The sequence below is a fragment of the Schistocerca americana genome, chromosome 7 (assembly GCF_021461395.2).
Source record: "Schistocerca americana isolate TAMUIC-IGC-003095 chromosome 7, iqSchAmer2.1, whole genome shotgun sequence".
NCBI classification, from domain to species: Eukaryota; Metazoa; Arthropoda; class Insecta; order Orthoptera; family Acrididae; genus Schistocerca; species Schistocerca americana.
Window position 1 is genome coordinate 242932818 of NC_060125.1, and position 16667 is coordinate 242949484.

The following is a 16667-nucleotide window of genomic DNA, read 5'->3' on the forward strand; positions in this document are numbered from 1 at the left end:
CATCATTTCAACCCCATCGACGCGCTAGTCGCCGAAGTGGCGTCAAATCAAAAGACTTGCACCCGGCGAACGGTATACCCGGCGGGAGGCCTTAGTCACTCGACATTTTTGTCTACTGCTAGTACTGCAGTATACCGCCTTTGAGAGGTTATTACACGTTGACGTCGAACATAGGCGGTCGTGACACTAATGTAACTGGATTGTATATAAGGGAACAAGAGTGATCTGGGAAACCAGATGACTTATGAATTCATAGTATTTGAATCAAAAAGTGTCAGTGAAAGTGATAGGAGAAAGTAGCAACTGCACAGAACTAAGAAAATGAGTTAGCCAAATCTACTGTCTGGCTCTTACAATTTTGAGTCTCTACATAAAAAATACGATTTGCCACTGCCCACTAGTCGGCAAGGGAGTAAAAACTGTAAAAAGAAGGACATGGTGTTCGAGATTTGCAGACGACACAGCAACAGATGAAAATGTACTACAGGATATAGTGGATACATCTGAAGCTAAATGAAACATTTACGAAACGAAAATCGGTACAAATAGAATAAAATTAATGACACAAGAAGGAAATAAAATTGTTAAGATAAAATGCTAAATAGAGAAATATTAGAACATGTGCAAAGCTTTAAATATCTAGGAAACAGGATAAAAAGCGACTGGAAAAGTAGCATAGAAATTAAAATCAGGATAGCAATAGCGAAAGAGGCATTTTGCAAGAAACCCTGCAACAACATGGATAAAGATTTCATGAAAAGACTGATGAGTATGGAGTGTGCTCCTGTACGGTGCTGAAACGTGAGCAATGCGGAAGAAAGACACAGCAAGGCTGGAGGCTTTTGAGACGTGGACATGGCGGAGGGTGGAGAGAATAAGTAGGACGGATAGGGTTTTTGTCGTGTGACGAGGGCCTCCCGTCGGGTAGACCGTTCGCCTGGTGCAAGTCTTTCGATTTGACGCCACTTCGGCGACACAACACCCAGTCCCTGAGAGAAGAAAATCTCCGACCCAGCTGGTAATCGAACCCGGGCCCTTAGGATTGACAGTCCGCCGCGCTGACCACTCAGCCACCGGGGGAGGACGACGGATAGGGTGAAAAATGAAGAGGAACTGAGAAGAGTGTGAGAACAAAGACAATTACTGCATGTGATTTCAAAATGGTTCAAATGGCTCTGTGCACTATGGGACTTAACATCTGAGGTCATCAGTCCCCGACAACTTAGAACTACTTAAACCTTACTAACCTAAGGACACCACACACATCCATGCCCGAGGCAGGATTCGAAACTGCGACCGTAGCGGTCGCGCGGTTCGAGACTGAAGCGCCTAGAAACGCTCGGCGACACTGGCACTGCATGTGATAAAAAGAAGGAAAAGAAACTGGATTAGGCATATAATGAGAAATAAGGAGGGGATGAGACGCTGGACGGCAGCACATAGAGCAACATTAAGATGGAAGCGGTGGATCAGAGAAAATGGACACGCAAAAGATATACTAAGAAAGCACAAAACTAATGGTGCTGATGACTTTAGGATCCAAGTTGGACGAGCGCTGCCAGGTGACATAGTGAGCAGGGTCTGGCTGTGTGAGACGGGGTGTGGGCTACGTGAGTTGGGTGGGGGGTGGGGGGTGGGGGGTGTAGCCGGTTGACTGTCAACTTTAGATGCTTGACCCGGGACCCTCATGACTGTGGTTACAACTTCGCGTGATCTATACAGTGGCTTGCTGAGTGTTTATTCGTAGATATGTTTACAGATGAGGAATACGGGATAGCTATGAACACTACGCAGGGAGACCGTTGCTGAGATGCGCTCAGAGCAACACCAGTTTGTTGCTGGCGGCGAATAATATCAAGAAGCAGGGGACCATGGACTCTGGAAGTACCTCGCCATTTACGTCACTTGCCAAAATAAACACTCTGCAAGTTACTGCAGACGCTTCTTGGTAGCGCAGAGAGGTGCTCCACCCCGATTACACTAACGGCCAAGGTAAACACTCGGACAGACGCTTTGCGAAACGCAGTTGGTAGTCGCGAAGCGCTGGTGGAGCCGTGCCAGTACCTCTCTAGTGACCGAAAAGTAAAAAGCGCATGACGCCAATGGTTTTTCGTTAATTTCGAACTTTTTCATCTGCGACGAACGTTGTGTAAATCCTCCTCAGTACTTCTAACCTTTATCCGCACAATTTCTGCTGCTCATCATGCACACCGTGGAAACAGGCATCAGAAAAAAGATCATTCATTTATTCTGTCTAATACATTCTTACTGCAAGGTCTGAACGACAAGCCTCGACAATTTGCATTTTTTCATGAAATCAGAATTTTTGGTGAACAGTGACCTTTCAACATCTTTTTAGTAGGACCTGAGGATGAACCAATGAAATCGTTTCTCGCATTGCGAAGTACCCCTATTGCGTTATTAATGGGAACGTCATTAACTTTGTGATCTATAGAAATCAACTGGAAAAAAATTATGGATTCATGTAACATACATTTTTTTCTGTGAGGTTCACTTGCAGCTGCTCAATCGTTGTAAGCCGGTCACACACTCGATTCGCAGTCCTCGACCTATGTGCAAATGCACGACATTATTAGGAGGATCGGTCATAGTTGACAGTCCAGCAGGTGAGGATAAAAGTGCAATGAAATACACTACTGGCCATTAAAATTGCTACACCAAGAAGAAATGCAGATGATAAAAGGGTATTCATTGGACAAATATACACTCCTGGAAATTGAAATAAGAACACCGTGAATTCATTGTCCCAGGAAGGGGAAACTTTATTGACACATTCCTGGGGTCAGATACATCACATGATCACACTGACAGAACCACAGGCACATAGACACAGGCAACAGAGCATGCACAATGTCGGCACTAGTACAGTGTATATCCACCTTTGGCAGCAATGCAGGCTGCTATTCTCCCATGGAGACGATCGTAGAGATGCTGGATGTAGTCCTGTGGAACGGCTTGCCATGCCATTTCCACCTGGCGCCTCAGTTGGACCAGCGTTCGTGCTGGACGTGCAGACCGCGTGAGACGACGCTTCATCCAGTCCCAAACATGCTCAATGGGGGACAGATCCGGAGATCTTGCTGGCCAGGGTAGTTGACTTACACCTTCTAGAGCACGTGCATTGTCCTGTTGGAACAGCAAGTTCCCTTGCCGGTCTAGGAATGGTAGAACGATGGGTTCGATGACGGTTTGGATGTACCGTGCACTATTCAGTGTCCCCTCGACGATCACCAGTGGTGTACGGCCAGTGTAGGAGATCGCTCCCCACACCATGATGCCGGGTGTTGGCCCTGTGTGCCTCGGTCGTATGCAGTCCTGATTGTGGCTCTCACCTGCACGGCGCCAAACACGCATACGACCATCATTGGCACCAAGGCAGAAGCGACTCTCATCGCTGAAGACGACACGTCTCCATTCGTCCCTCCATTCACGCCTGTCGCGACACCACTGGAGGCGGGCTGCACGATGTTGGGGCATGAGCGGAAGACGGCCCAACGGTGTGCGGGACCGTAGTCCAGCTTCATGGAGACGGTTGCGAATGGTCCTCGCCGATACCCCAGGAGCAACAGTGTCCCTAATTTGCTGGGAAGTGGCGGTGCGGTCCCCTACGGCACTGCGTAGGATCCTACGGTCTTGGCGTGCATCCGTGCGTCGCTGCGGTCCGGTCCCAGGTCGACGGGCACGTGCACCTTCCGCCGACCACTGGCGACAACATCGATGTACTGTGGAGACCTCACTCCCCACGTGTTGAGCAATTCGGCGGTACGTCCACCCGGCCTCCCGCATGCCCACTACACGCCCTCGCTCAAAGTCCGTCAACTGCACATACGGTTCACGTCCACGCTGTCGCGGCATGCTACCAGTGTTAAAGACTGCGATGGAGCTCCGTATGCCATGGCAAACTGGCTGACACTGACGGCGGCGGTGCACAAATGCTGCGCAGCTAGCGCCATTCGACGGCCAACACCGCGGTTCCTGGTGTGTCCGCTGTGCCGTGCGTGTGATCATTGCTTGTACAGCCCTCTCGCAGTGTCCGGAGCAAGTATGGTGGGTCTGACACACCGGTGTCAATGTGTTCTTTTTTCCATTTCCAGGAGTGTATTATACTAGAACTGACATGTGATTACTTTTTCACGCAATTTGGTTGCATAGATCCTGAGAAATCAGTACCCAGAACAACCACCTCTGGCCGTAATAACGGTCTTGATACACCTGGGCATTGAGTCAAACAGAGCTTGGATGGCGTGTACAGGTACAGTTGCCCACGCAGCTTCAACACGATACCACAGTTCATCAAGAGTAGTGACTGGCATATTGTGACGAACCAGTTGCTCGACCACCATTGACCAGACGTTTTCAATTGGTGAGAGATCGGGACAATGTGCTGGCCAGGGCAGCAGTCGAACATTTTCTGTATCCAGAAAGGCCGGTACAGGACCTGCAATATGCGGTCGTGCATTATCCTGCTGAAAAGAAGGCTTTCGCAGGGATCGAATGAAGGGTAGAGCTACGGGTCGTAACAAATCTGAAATATAACGTCCACTGTTCAAAGTGCCATCAATGCGAACAAGAGGTGACCGAGACGTGTAACCAGGGGCACCCCATACCATCATGCAAGGTGATACGCCAGTATGGCGATGATGAATAAATGCTTCCAATGTGCGTTCACCGCGATGTCGCCAAACACGGATGCGCCCATCATGATGTTGTAAACAGAACCTGGATTCATCCGAAAAAATGACGTTTTGCCATTCGTGCACCCAGGTTCGTCGCTGAGTACACCATCGCAGGCGCTCCTGTCTGTGATGCAGCGTCAAGGGTAACCGCAGCCATGGTCTCCGAGCTGATAGTCCATGCTGCTGCAAACGTCGTCGAACTGTTGGTGCAGATGGTTATTGTCTTGCAAACGTCCCCATCTATTGACTCAGGGATCGAGACGTGGCTGCACGATCCGTTACAGCCATGAGGATAAGATGCCTGTCATCTCGATTGCTAGTGATGCGAGACCGTTGGGATCCAGCACGGCGTTCCGTATTACCCTCCTGAACCCACCGATTCCATATTCTGCTAACAGTCATTGGATCTCGACCAACGCGAGCAGCAATGTCGCGATACGATAAACCGCAATCGCGATAGGATACAATCCGACCTTTATCAAAGTCGGAAATGTGATGGTACGCGTTTCTCCTCCTTGCACGAGGCATCACAACAACGTTTCACCAGGCAGCGCCGGTCAACTGCTGTTTGTGTATGAAAAATCGGATGGAAACTTTCCTCATGTCAGCACGTTGTAGGTGTCGCCACCGGCGCCAACCTTGTGTGAATGCTCTGAAAAGCTAATAATTTGCATATCACAGCATCTTCTTCCTGTCGCTTAAATTTCGCGTCTGTAGCACGTCATCTTCGTGGTGTAGCAATTTTAATGGCCAGTAGTGTACACTGACAGAAAAAATCGCAACACTAAAAAACAATGTTGATTACGAAATTTTGGAGACACATTGGTCTAGGTGACATATTTCAGTGATTAACACTGCAAGATCACAAGTTAATGCCAGTCCAAGATAGGTCATTACACATGTGAAATGCTGGCACAATCAGCAACCGGTGTAATCACAGGAATGTTGAATGCAAGCATGCAAACGCGCATGCATTGCGTTGTGAAGGAGCCGGATGTCAATTTGTGGGATAGAGTTTCATGCCTCTTTCACTTGGTCGGTCAATATGGGACGGTAAATGCTGCTTTTGAATCACACTGGAGTTGTCGTCCGAAGATATACGTGTTCGACTGGAGACAGATCTGGTGACCGAGCAGGCCAAGGCAACGTTTCAACACCGTGTAGAGCATTTGGGTTACAACAGCGGTGTGTGGGCGAGCGTTATCCTGTTGGAAAACACCCCCTGCAAAGCTGATCATGAATGGCAGCTCAACATGTCGAATCACTAGATGACATACAAATTTGCAGCCATTGTGCGTGGGCTAACCAAGAGAGTGCTCCTGCTGTCATACAAAATCGCACTCCGGGTAATAACACCAGGTGTAGGTCTAGTGTGTTTAGCACGCAGACAGGTTGGTTTCAGGGACTCAGCTGACGTGCTTCTAACCAACATACGTCCATCACTAGCACCGAGGAAGAAACAGGATTCATGAGAAAACAACAAAACTCCTCTTTGCCCTCCAATGAGCTCTCGCTTGGCTCCACTGAAGTCGCAAATGGCGGTGGTTTGGGACCAGTGGAATGCACGTTACAAGCCGTCTGTCTCGTAACTGTCCTCGAACTAACCAATTTGTAACAGTTCGTTCTGTCACTGTGGTGCCAACTGCTGCTCAGATTGCTCCTGCAGATGCAGTACGATGTTCCGGAATCTGGTCTTCTTGGGAACGTACGTTCCTGTGACCACTGCTTTCAGCAATCATTTACAGTGGCTACATTCCTGCCAATTCTCTCTGCAATATCGCAGAAGTAACATCCAGCTTTTCGAAGCCCTATTACATGACCTCGTTCAAACAGAGTGAGATATTGATAATGGCGTCTTTGTCGCTTTGGAGGCATTCTTGACTCTGGTCACAGCACCAAATCTCAAAGATAACTAACCCTCATGATCGTTACAGCGTGAATTTAAAGCAAACCTGATCTGCATCGTCGCAGTGGTGCTACTAACGCTACTCATACGCGACTGTTGCGAAATAGACATCACTTTTCAGATATAGAAACACGCCTACCATCTTCCGATTATGTTGCACAACCCCTTCTTGGTGTTGCTTTTTTCCGTTAGTGTAGATGAAAAGTAAACTTTTTATGGTTCGCAGAACTGTATGCTCTCTACATGTGGCGTGAAAAGCAAAAGTGGTGGAAAGATGATTTGAAGAAAAACAGCAAACTAAATAAAAGAAAAAGAGATTATTTTGGAAGTTCACAGTTTTTTTTTTGTTCGGTAGTTGGTTACGACAGTAAGAAACATGTATTTCAATATTGGAAGTACAGAATTCTGGATTATATTGCTATGCAGTTATTACAAAACATTACAATTAAGTGGACTTACAATGGTTCTGCACCGAAGATTACAACCCTTCCAAGTTGGATATCGCACTTGAATTAGAAATGAGAATACATCGCTTAAATCTGAAATGTCATACAGTCGCCTTGCAAGAACGTATCTACATGTTTTGCAGGGGGGGGGGGGGGGGGGGGGTCCAACACTATCATTTAGGAAGGTAAACCTATCTTCGCCAACTACATAAAAAGGTTTTGCTGTTAACGCCAATAGAGTCAATCAAGCAGAAATAAAAAAATCCACAAATACGTTAGCATCCACATTACATGCGGGTAAAACTGTAGAGAAACACTAATTGATCCAAGCGTCTTTAAATCAAACATATGTATTGTAGCTGTTGAGATATTTATTTATGAAAAAGCAACTAATTGTAAGCTAACATTTGAGGTAATTATATATTTTTGAATATCATTATTAATCATTTATATTAAGCAAGAATGTTATTATATTAGTCTTTGTATTTAAATTGTGACACTTTGGCATTTTGCCGGCCGGGGTGGCCAAGCGATTCTAGGCGCTACAGTCTGAAACCGCGCGACCGCTACGGTCGCAGGTTCGAATCCTGCTTCGGGCATGGATGTGTATGGTGTCCTTAGGTTAGTTAGGTTTAAGTAGTTCTAAGTTCTAGGGGACTGATGACCTCAGAAGTTAAGTCCCATAGTGCTCAGAACCATTTCAACTTTGGCATTTTGCTGTAACTTCAGGTCGTAAGTTAATTTAAAAATAAACATTAATTACTTAAATTTAAAGTATTATATTTAGCCTTTTAAGTGTTGCTGCTAACTTACTAATAATTTCTTCACAATCTAGTTGCACCGCCAGGGGTGCAAAATTTTTTTATGCGCCACTGTTTGTCACATTTACTTTTCACCCAATGAACAGTCACCACTTTTGCTGGCAGAAAGAAGCTACTTCAACATGGACAAAGTTGCAACCATTATTCAATATTAAACTTCATAAAATTATGTCACACTGTACAGTCTCAGTGATCGTAGTTTCAAGATTAGGTACCACAAAAAGATAGCAACAAAACAATCACATTCTTTCTATGTTTATATTGGCCATGGAAAACTTATTTTAGAAAAATTATAAGAAACTTTCAATAAGTGATTGAATAATTCTGTAAGGTGAGATTTACACTGCCAATACATGTGCCTTTAACCACATGAAATTTCATTAACATCAGACTAACACCTTTCCAGTGTTTTGAAGTGAGTAGTTCCTAGGGAAAACGCCCATAATCCAGGCAATTGTTAGTATAAATATAAATAGAAAATAGTTATTAAACATTATAACTAAATTCTCTCATATAACAGCCTAATGCAGAATTAAAATAAAAAATATCTGTGTAACGTATTTTGCGATAGGCCCATTTGTACACTTGTAATTAAATGTCAAACTAGAAAGTTCTTCTTTATTTTTTTTACAAAACTGCGGCTCAAAATCAGATAACCCTTTTTATAATGGTAAATAGGAGACTCACACTGCTTTGCTTCATCCTCAGTTTTCCTGGATGGTCCCGCTTCTTCATGCTGGGATTCCGCATCACGTGGTGACATGCCACTCTCTTTCGAAACAAGTGCATCAGAATTCTGTGTCTCTGTTTTAGAAAAAAAACCAGAAGGGATTTCTGTCTCATCCGTTTCATAGTTTTTTTTTCAAATACGACTCCTAACAACTAGACACACGCACGCACAGTTTAAGCTGGCTTAACACACAACGCCCGAACCCTCATCACTCTAATTGTGACTGCCCAAGGGGAAGCGACAGAACACACTGGACTGGTTCCGTTCAGTGTTGTCAGCCAAAAATAAGTTAATTCCGCTACGAGCACATCCTAATTCCACTACAGTTTTACATGTAATTTATGATATAGTCTACATAATACCTGACGATATACAGGCTAAATAAATAATTTAAGCTATAAACAAATATATTCCATATCTTTCCAGGTGGGGCATTTAACGCTCAGCGACAGCTAGGACGACAGTGTCCAGTGCTGAATATCGTGCTTCATTCAAATAGTTTCTGTTAATATAGTAATTGTAGTTTGATGCGACAGGTAATTTTCCTCTTTATATGGAATCTGAACTGGCTAAGCCGTAAGGAGTTAATTTACAAGGTTTTTTTTTTAGCAGTTATGTGTGTGAAACGTATCAATGTTTATTAAAATCACAGTGAAATGTATGAATTTGTTGATGCAGCAATATTTTGATCACCTTCAGTTCTCAGAAAATAACTGATACGTTTTTCAAATTTACGGAAATGTTCCTCCTTAATTGTGTACGAAATATAATAATGATCAATAACGGTTCTTGTTTTCGATGTCTAGTCAAACTTTCAACATGTCACTTAACTAGGGTGACCAGATACAATTGTTTAAAAAGGACGACAAACAGTTTCAAAAAGGAGGACAAAGGAAGAACAAAAGAGGACACATCAATCGGGTCAACTGCAGATGAGGATACACCCCATCAGCCTTGGACAAGTCACGTGACTGCCGGGAATTCCCGGTAAAACTAGTAGTTAATTGTTACTGATGGTCAGGTGGTGGTTAACTGAGCAATATAAAAAATTAAAAACATTGATTGTGGTGACAGTGTGGCGTCAATTGTTTTGTTATGTCAACAACACGGAATTGTTTACAAAGCGAAAAACGTAAGACCATTCACTTCCCTTCATTCGAAGCACTGCTACCAACATCTACAATTCTAGAAACAGCTGACGACATGTAAACTGTACTTTAACCTTCCGAATACGAATAAATTTAATGACTATGAAACAATGAAATAGAACCATGACAGTTAATCTGTCGAGTTATTTCTTACCTTTATTGGCCACTGAGACGTAATTTCCAGCTCCGCATATCTTACATTCCGCGTCAAATTAATTTCTCCCATTCTTGAAAGCAGGATATTTGCAGGAAAAGACATTAGAAAATGTACGCTTTCGTTTATGAATAGCCAAATATTTTACGTAACTCACTCGGTTAAAAATTACACTCACAAATCACACCTGCACTACAAGAAGCCAAGCCAATACAAAGCGAAGTTACGAAACGAAAATTTTAAATAATCGATATTTGCACTCGCTTATAGGTCGATCAACGATAACATCGACAATCCTGGTGCCACATACTAACACCGCCTTCGTGCGTGTTTATCACGAAGGCTGTGTCAATAGTTAAAGTATTTAAGAAAAGAGCAATAGAACGGGACGAATTGTAAATTTAACTGTATTACGCTCAGCTTTTGCGGAAAAGCCAGACGCCGTAAAAATCCTCCCGGACCCCGGACAAAGAGCTAAAAAGGAGGACATGTCCGGATTAATCCGGACGTATGGTCACCCTACACTTAACGTTTCTTCGAGTAGCTTAATAAGTCTTTTAGTTTTAATGTCTGTAATCATGGAGAAAGACTGCTCGGTATCTGCATTCCAGTGCATATATTACATGTTTTATACTTGGCAGTGAAAATTTACGAGTGTTCTGCATTTCGCCAAAGAAAGTTGAATTCCGCTAAATTTTTAACAATTTCAGAATTTCGCCGCTACGCCACGAAGGCCAAAAAACTCCAATACGCGTAGAGGAGTTCCGTTACGATTGGCAAGATCGCACTCACTTCCGTTGCACACATAGTGAGTGTGGGGGTAGACACCTCGCCGCCGCAGGGTACAGCTGTTTTTTGCAGCCTCATTCCTCCATGGCTTGTCACTACGTCAACCAAGCGCAGTGCGCGACTATTTTGTGGCACGGGATTTCAAAAGCGGGTATTCTTCTAATATTGGCGTTTAATGTGTAAACAAAGGAAGGGGAGGGGTGTTCGGACCCCATGGAACCCCCTCCCCGCTTATATACGTCCGTGGCTTGCTCATTGTTGCTGGCACGGCGTCTTTATTTCATAATCTGGTGTTTAAAATGACATACACGTTTTTGACGAAAGCATGTCGACTTGCAGAAATAAAAGGTGATAAATCCATCACATTCTTTTTTCCGCTCCGCTAGTGGTTTTCACTTTTCACACAGTTCCTCTTTCTCAAAAATTTCAAGAGAGATCAATGAACGACACAGCTTTTTTGAGAATTATCAAGTAGAAATTAGTGTCGGAATTGCTTCTTTAAATTTAATGGATAATATCAAATCTCTCAAATCGCAACCACTTTATTTTCAGCCTATTTATATTCTTTGCGCCAAACGTTTTTTTTTTTCATTTTTACAAGTGACTGAGTAAATAAGAGATCTTCAAGATGAATCGATGTCATGCAGACTTAAATCACTTCTGTTGCATACCCCTCATATGAACTACGTCGTGTCACAGTTCTTCAGACGTCACTGTTGTAATCAGAATGTGTATTCACGGAGGTCGTGTCTATTTCAAGTTACACAATGTGCGGAATTCATTTTGGACGTAATTTCCACGAGAGAAGGGGAGCTAGCGCTACAGACATACGCCGTATGTTGCTTAGAAGTTGGCGCCGCCATATTGGATTCCCCAAAGCATTAGCAGACCACTTCTATGATAGCTTCTTAATTTCTGTCACGTGCACGCGACAGCTGTTTTGAATATTATATATTGCAGTGCTTTCATGAATAACACAGTGTCAACAATGCATTTTCATGCATATTTAATCCAGTAATACGAATCATTTCACCTATTTAACGTAAATTTGTTTTTTTATATTTGCTTTTATTATACGTTTCGAATAAAAAAGTATGTAATGTGACCCGACTGCTTTCATAATCCGGAATTTTCCTTACTGCGAACTAACGACACTGATGTTCGGTCTATGGCCTCTTCCCCAAAAGACTGAGAACATATTTTGCAGTCTTTCCTTTCCGCAGCTTTCGCCCAGAGTGCTTTTGGAGTTGGACTGAAAGGAAGTCGAAGAACAATGGCAGAAAAAAAAAAAAAAAAAAAAAACACTACAGTAAAAGTAATCACCATAACCAAAATTCATGTATAGAAAACAAAATATCATAAAAAAAGAGTCGAATTACGTACGATTCCTTTACACTTTAAATTATAATCAGAGCGGTTAGTATACCTATAAATGATACAAGCTGGCATATTTTGATCAGATCACTTCCACCAGAAGTTAATATTTGAGGTAACTGACACGGTGGACGTCGCCTTCAAGTGTGTGACGTCATGACAACTCCCATCATTATACCTCCATAGCTGTCGACAATGAATCTTGAGTGCCTCATTCCACACCTCACAATAAACAGCAAACAAAGGAGTGTCTCCTTGTACTCTGGTCTTTCAGTAAAAATATAAAATAAACCCAAACATTCGGTAAAGAATAATGGGAACCATTTTTCGGAACAGAAAATTTATTTGTTCTATGGTATATATTATTACTAAAGTCCACCTTGAAACTTTAGAGAAAACTGCGTTGGATTTTCATACAAACGTTGAATGTAGTGGAGAATATGATAGTAGCACGAGAATGTCATCGTGCATGGAGTGAGTCGCTAATTTAAAACGTTTGCAACCCTTGGGGTGAGAAGCTTTGGTGTATTCATTAACCATTCTAGCTGCCACACACTGTAACTAACTAATTACTGTAATCCTTTAATTTGTTCTGTAAATACAGCTGCTACTACAGCATAAAAAATCAAAGGACGAGCAGGCAGCGATATGGATGAGGAGCCTGTGGTAGCCTGATTCAGACTCTTGTAGAGATATTTCTAAGACTTCGGAATAAAATCACTCATATGCACTGCCCAGCGCGAGACTGAGTTCCAGTTGGAGTTGCGGGCACACGACGTGGTGAGGGAAACGCACCGCCTGTCTCCTATGATGAAGGAAATGTATTTGCAGTTGCGAGTATGGGCAATATCCAAATGTACGGGGTGTTCAAAAAGTCTCTCCGCAGTGCCGTATGATTGTTAGCCGCGCGTGCCGTATGACTGTTCGCCTGCCTGGGTTTTTCAACGAAACAATAAACGCACAACGATACTTCAGTGATATTCTGTATCCATTCACAGGAGAACTTGTGTTAAGTGAAATACTGAACGATTATTTTCAACAAGATGGTACAACTGCGCATACAGCTCGCCTTTCGATATCACTGCTTGCTGATGTTTACGGTGGTCGCATAATTTCACAGTAACTTTGGCCTCCACGATCGCCTGACCTAACACCAACTGACATTTTCTTCTGGGGTGCAGGAAAGCAACTGTCTATAAAAACCGTCGAAAATCCATCGATGACTTGAAAACTGCAAAATCCATTTTCACTGCTTCTGTTACAGAAGAAATGTTACAGCTTGTGTCTGGAAACATGATTAGACGAATTGAATTGTGTATTCAACAACAGGGGGGACACGTTCAACATTTAATGTGAAATTTGTAAGTAAAAACTAATACTCAATAAATTAATAACTTTTATTTCACGGAGCTTCATTTCGGTATATTCACTGCGGCATACGGCACGCGCGGCTAACAATCATACGGCACTGCGGAGAGACTTTTTGAACACCCCGTACAATGGTATGGCGACATTGAAAATTTGTGCCGGACCGGGACTCTTAACACGGATTTCCCGCTTGTCGCGAGTGATAACATTAACCATTTAGGCTACCCAAGCACGCTTCACCGTCATACCCAGATTTTTAAATGTCGTCGTCCATGTGCCATTAACCTGTGCGTGTACACTTTCTGTAATCCCCGTACAGGGGAGACATTTAATCGAATGTCGCTAGCCTGATACCGGCAGTTAAATGCGTTGTTTTAGTTCAAAAATGGTTCAAATGGCTCTGAGCACTATGGGACTCAACTGCTGTGGTCATAAGTCCCCTAGAACTTAGAACTACTTAAACCTAACTAACCTAAGGACATCACACACATCCATGCCCGAGGCAGGATTCGAACCTACGACCGTAGCGGTCGTGCGGTTCCAGACTGTAGCGCCTTTAACCGCTCGTCCACTCCGGCCGGCCCGTTGTTTTAGTGCCTGTGTTTGTAAGAAGTACAATGCAATAGTCCTTCTGACATGCATGCATGCGTGTACTTCTTACAACCACAGGCATTGCAATATAGTACCTCTCCCAAGAGTTGTCAGGCACATTTTCTCTGGTGTTTTTTTGGGAGACATTTGCAATTCTGTTTTTGCAGTATGTAGCTACAGTCAGCCTAAACAAATACAGCTCATCACGTCTTTAACGCGACGGTCAGTCTTACTGGAAAGCGTTGGTTTGATTCTCGTTACAAATAAAATGATTTTTTAAAGCGGAATTTTACGTGTCCATTCGATAGAGAGGTCCCAAATTACCCCTAATGAAAACGTTCATTACATCGAAATGTATTAACAGTGGCAGTAAAACATAAAGAATGGCAACTCTCGTGCGGCCTTTCCCGCCCTGTCTATCGCCATACAGCAGTGCTGCTCAGTCGCTTGTGGAGTACTGGTTATTCTTACTGTTTTACTGCCCCCGTTGATAAGTATCGATAGAACGAATGTCGCAATAGGTTAATGTGGGACCATTCTATAGAATGGGCAGGTAAACATTTTGCTTTAAAAATTGTTGTGTGTGTGTGTGTGCGCGCGCAGTTGGATCCAAACCGATGATTTCTACCAACACTGAGCGTCACATTAAAGACGCGATGAGCAGCATCTGTTTGGAGTGATTCCATCTACGCACTGATAAAATCGAACTGCCAATAACTGCCGTAACCCAAGAGAAAATGAACCTGCTCACTCTTAGGAGAGGCATCCTGCGTAAGTGGAGAAGAAACGTAGGGGTAATCGTTCTAGCGACAATTCGGGCTGCGAATCGGGAAATGCACTGATATAACTGATTTTGACAAAGGGCAGATTTTTCATGCTTCGGCGCCTGAGCATGTAGGTAGACGGGTTGAAGGACGATGAAACACGGTTAGGCAACAAGGTGTTGAACATGCGCACACTGAAGCGATGAATGAAAATTTGTACCAAAGGCGGAACTCGAACACAGGACGCCTGCTCACTAGTCTGGTGTGGTAACCTCTACGCCACCCTGGCAAAGTGGCATTGCATGACTGCGAGGACTACCATAGCACTCACACTCCTCAATCCAAATTCCTATTCACGTTTCAGGCCAGCTCCAGATCCAGTTTCAGTCCCGGCCTTGGTACAAATTTTCATTTGTCACTTCAGTCTGCACATACAGGGTGTTCAAAAAAGCGTCGAATACTTTAAAAAGTGGTAGTAATCATCGAAACAAGAAAAAATAGTCAAATAAACACGGGTCCAGAAACGCGTACTTTTCGAGATAAACACTTGTTTATGGAAAAGGCTGCATGACGCTTGGTTGCGGATATTAGCACAGTCGTTGCACTGGCGCTCCGTCAAATGTGTCGGCAGGCTATTTATGATTTCTTACTCACAATACTCTTCCAGCCATTAGGTAGTCTGCAGTCAGTTCTGCAGTTCGAATCGTGTTGTAGGTTACGTTAGTTTTCGTCCTGTTTGTGTGTCTTATTGTACAGCACTGTCAGCCTGGCTACATATTATGGTGTTTTATCTTATTCCAAAGGCGGATTCACTTACTTGGTTATTGTTATTGCGCTGTTTTGTACGTACAAATGGTAGTGCATTTACATTTTCTGTTCCAAATTGCTAATTGGGCAAAACTAGGTACAAATTTACGAAAATAATTGGCGATTTCAACAAATCTAGCAATCTCTTATTACGTGGCGGGCGAAAACGTCTTAAGCTGACAGTACGCTCCTGATCGATCCTAACGCCATCAGCCGAGACCAAGTGCCCAAGAAAGGAAATCTCTCCGCGACATAACTTTATCGGATTTGACAGTCAACCCCGTCTCACTCAAGCGATCTAAAACCAACGCCAGATGTTGTAAGTATTGATCAAATCTACGACTGTAGACTACAACGTCGTTAAAATAATTATAAACACAATTAAATTTTAGATTACCCAACACATTATCCAAAAGACGGGAGAGCACTGCTGCCCCAGTAGCAAGTCCAAAGGGAACGCGATTGAACTCAAAGAGATTCCAACCCGTTGCAAATACGGTAACAGGCTTAGAATCTTGAGTAAGTGGTGTCTGGTAATAAGAAAAAGCATTCCGTCTTCAGACTACAAGTGGCCCATCTGGACCATCCGATCGCCGTGTCATCCTGAATGAGAATACAGTTAGGACGGGGGTGTGGTCAGCACACCGCTCTCCCGGTCGTTATGATGGTTTTCTGTGACAGAAGCCGCTACTATTCGGTCGTGTAGCTCCTCAATTGGCATCGCGAGGCTGAGTGCACCCCGAAAAACGGCAACAGCATATGGCGGCTCCGATGGTCACCCATCCAAGTGCCGGCCGCACCCGACAGCGGTTAACTTCGGTGATCTGTCGGGAACCGGTGTATCCACTGCGGCAAGGCCGTTGCCCTTCAGTTAATAGGCCTGATTTAAATCCAGAACGGAAAAACAGAGTGCTCCAGTGAACCAAGTGAAACAATTGTGAAAACCAGGCATCGGTACCGACTCCAGTATGACCTTCTGGTTAAGGCGGCGGTAATCGACGACGGGTCGATAACCTTTACTATGCTCCTTAGAGACCAAGAATATAGGCGAAGCATTTGGGGAAGTAGACGG

General features: G+C 43.8%; 1 pseudogene; it reads right to left on the reverse strand.

Moving 5' to 3' along the window:
• Positions 1-16342: 16342 nt before the first annotated feature.
• On the reverse strand, positions 16343-16460 carry LOC124623347 (annotated as a pseudogene).
• Between the last annotated feature and the right edge of the window lie 207 nt (positions 16461-16667).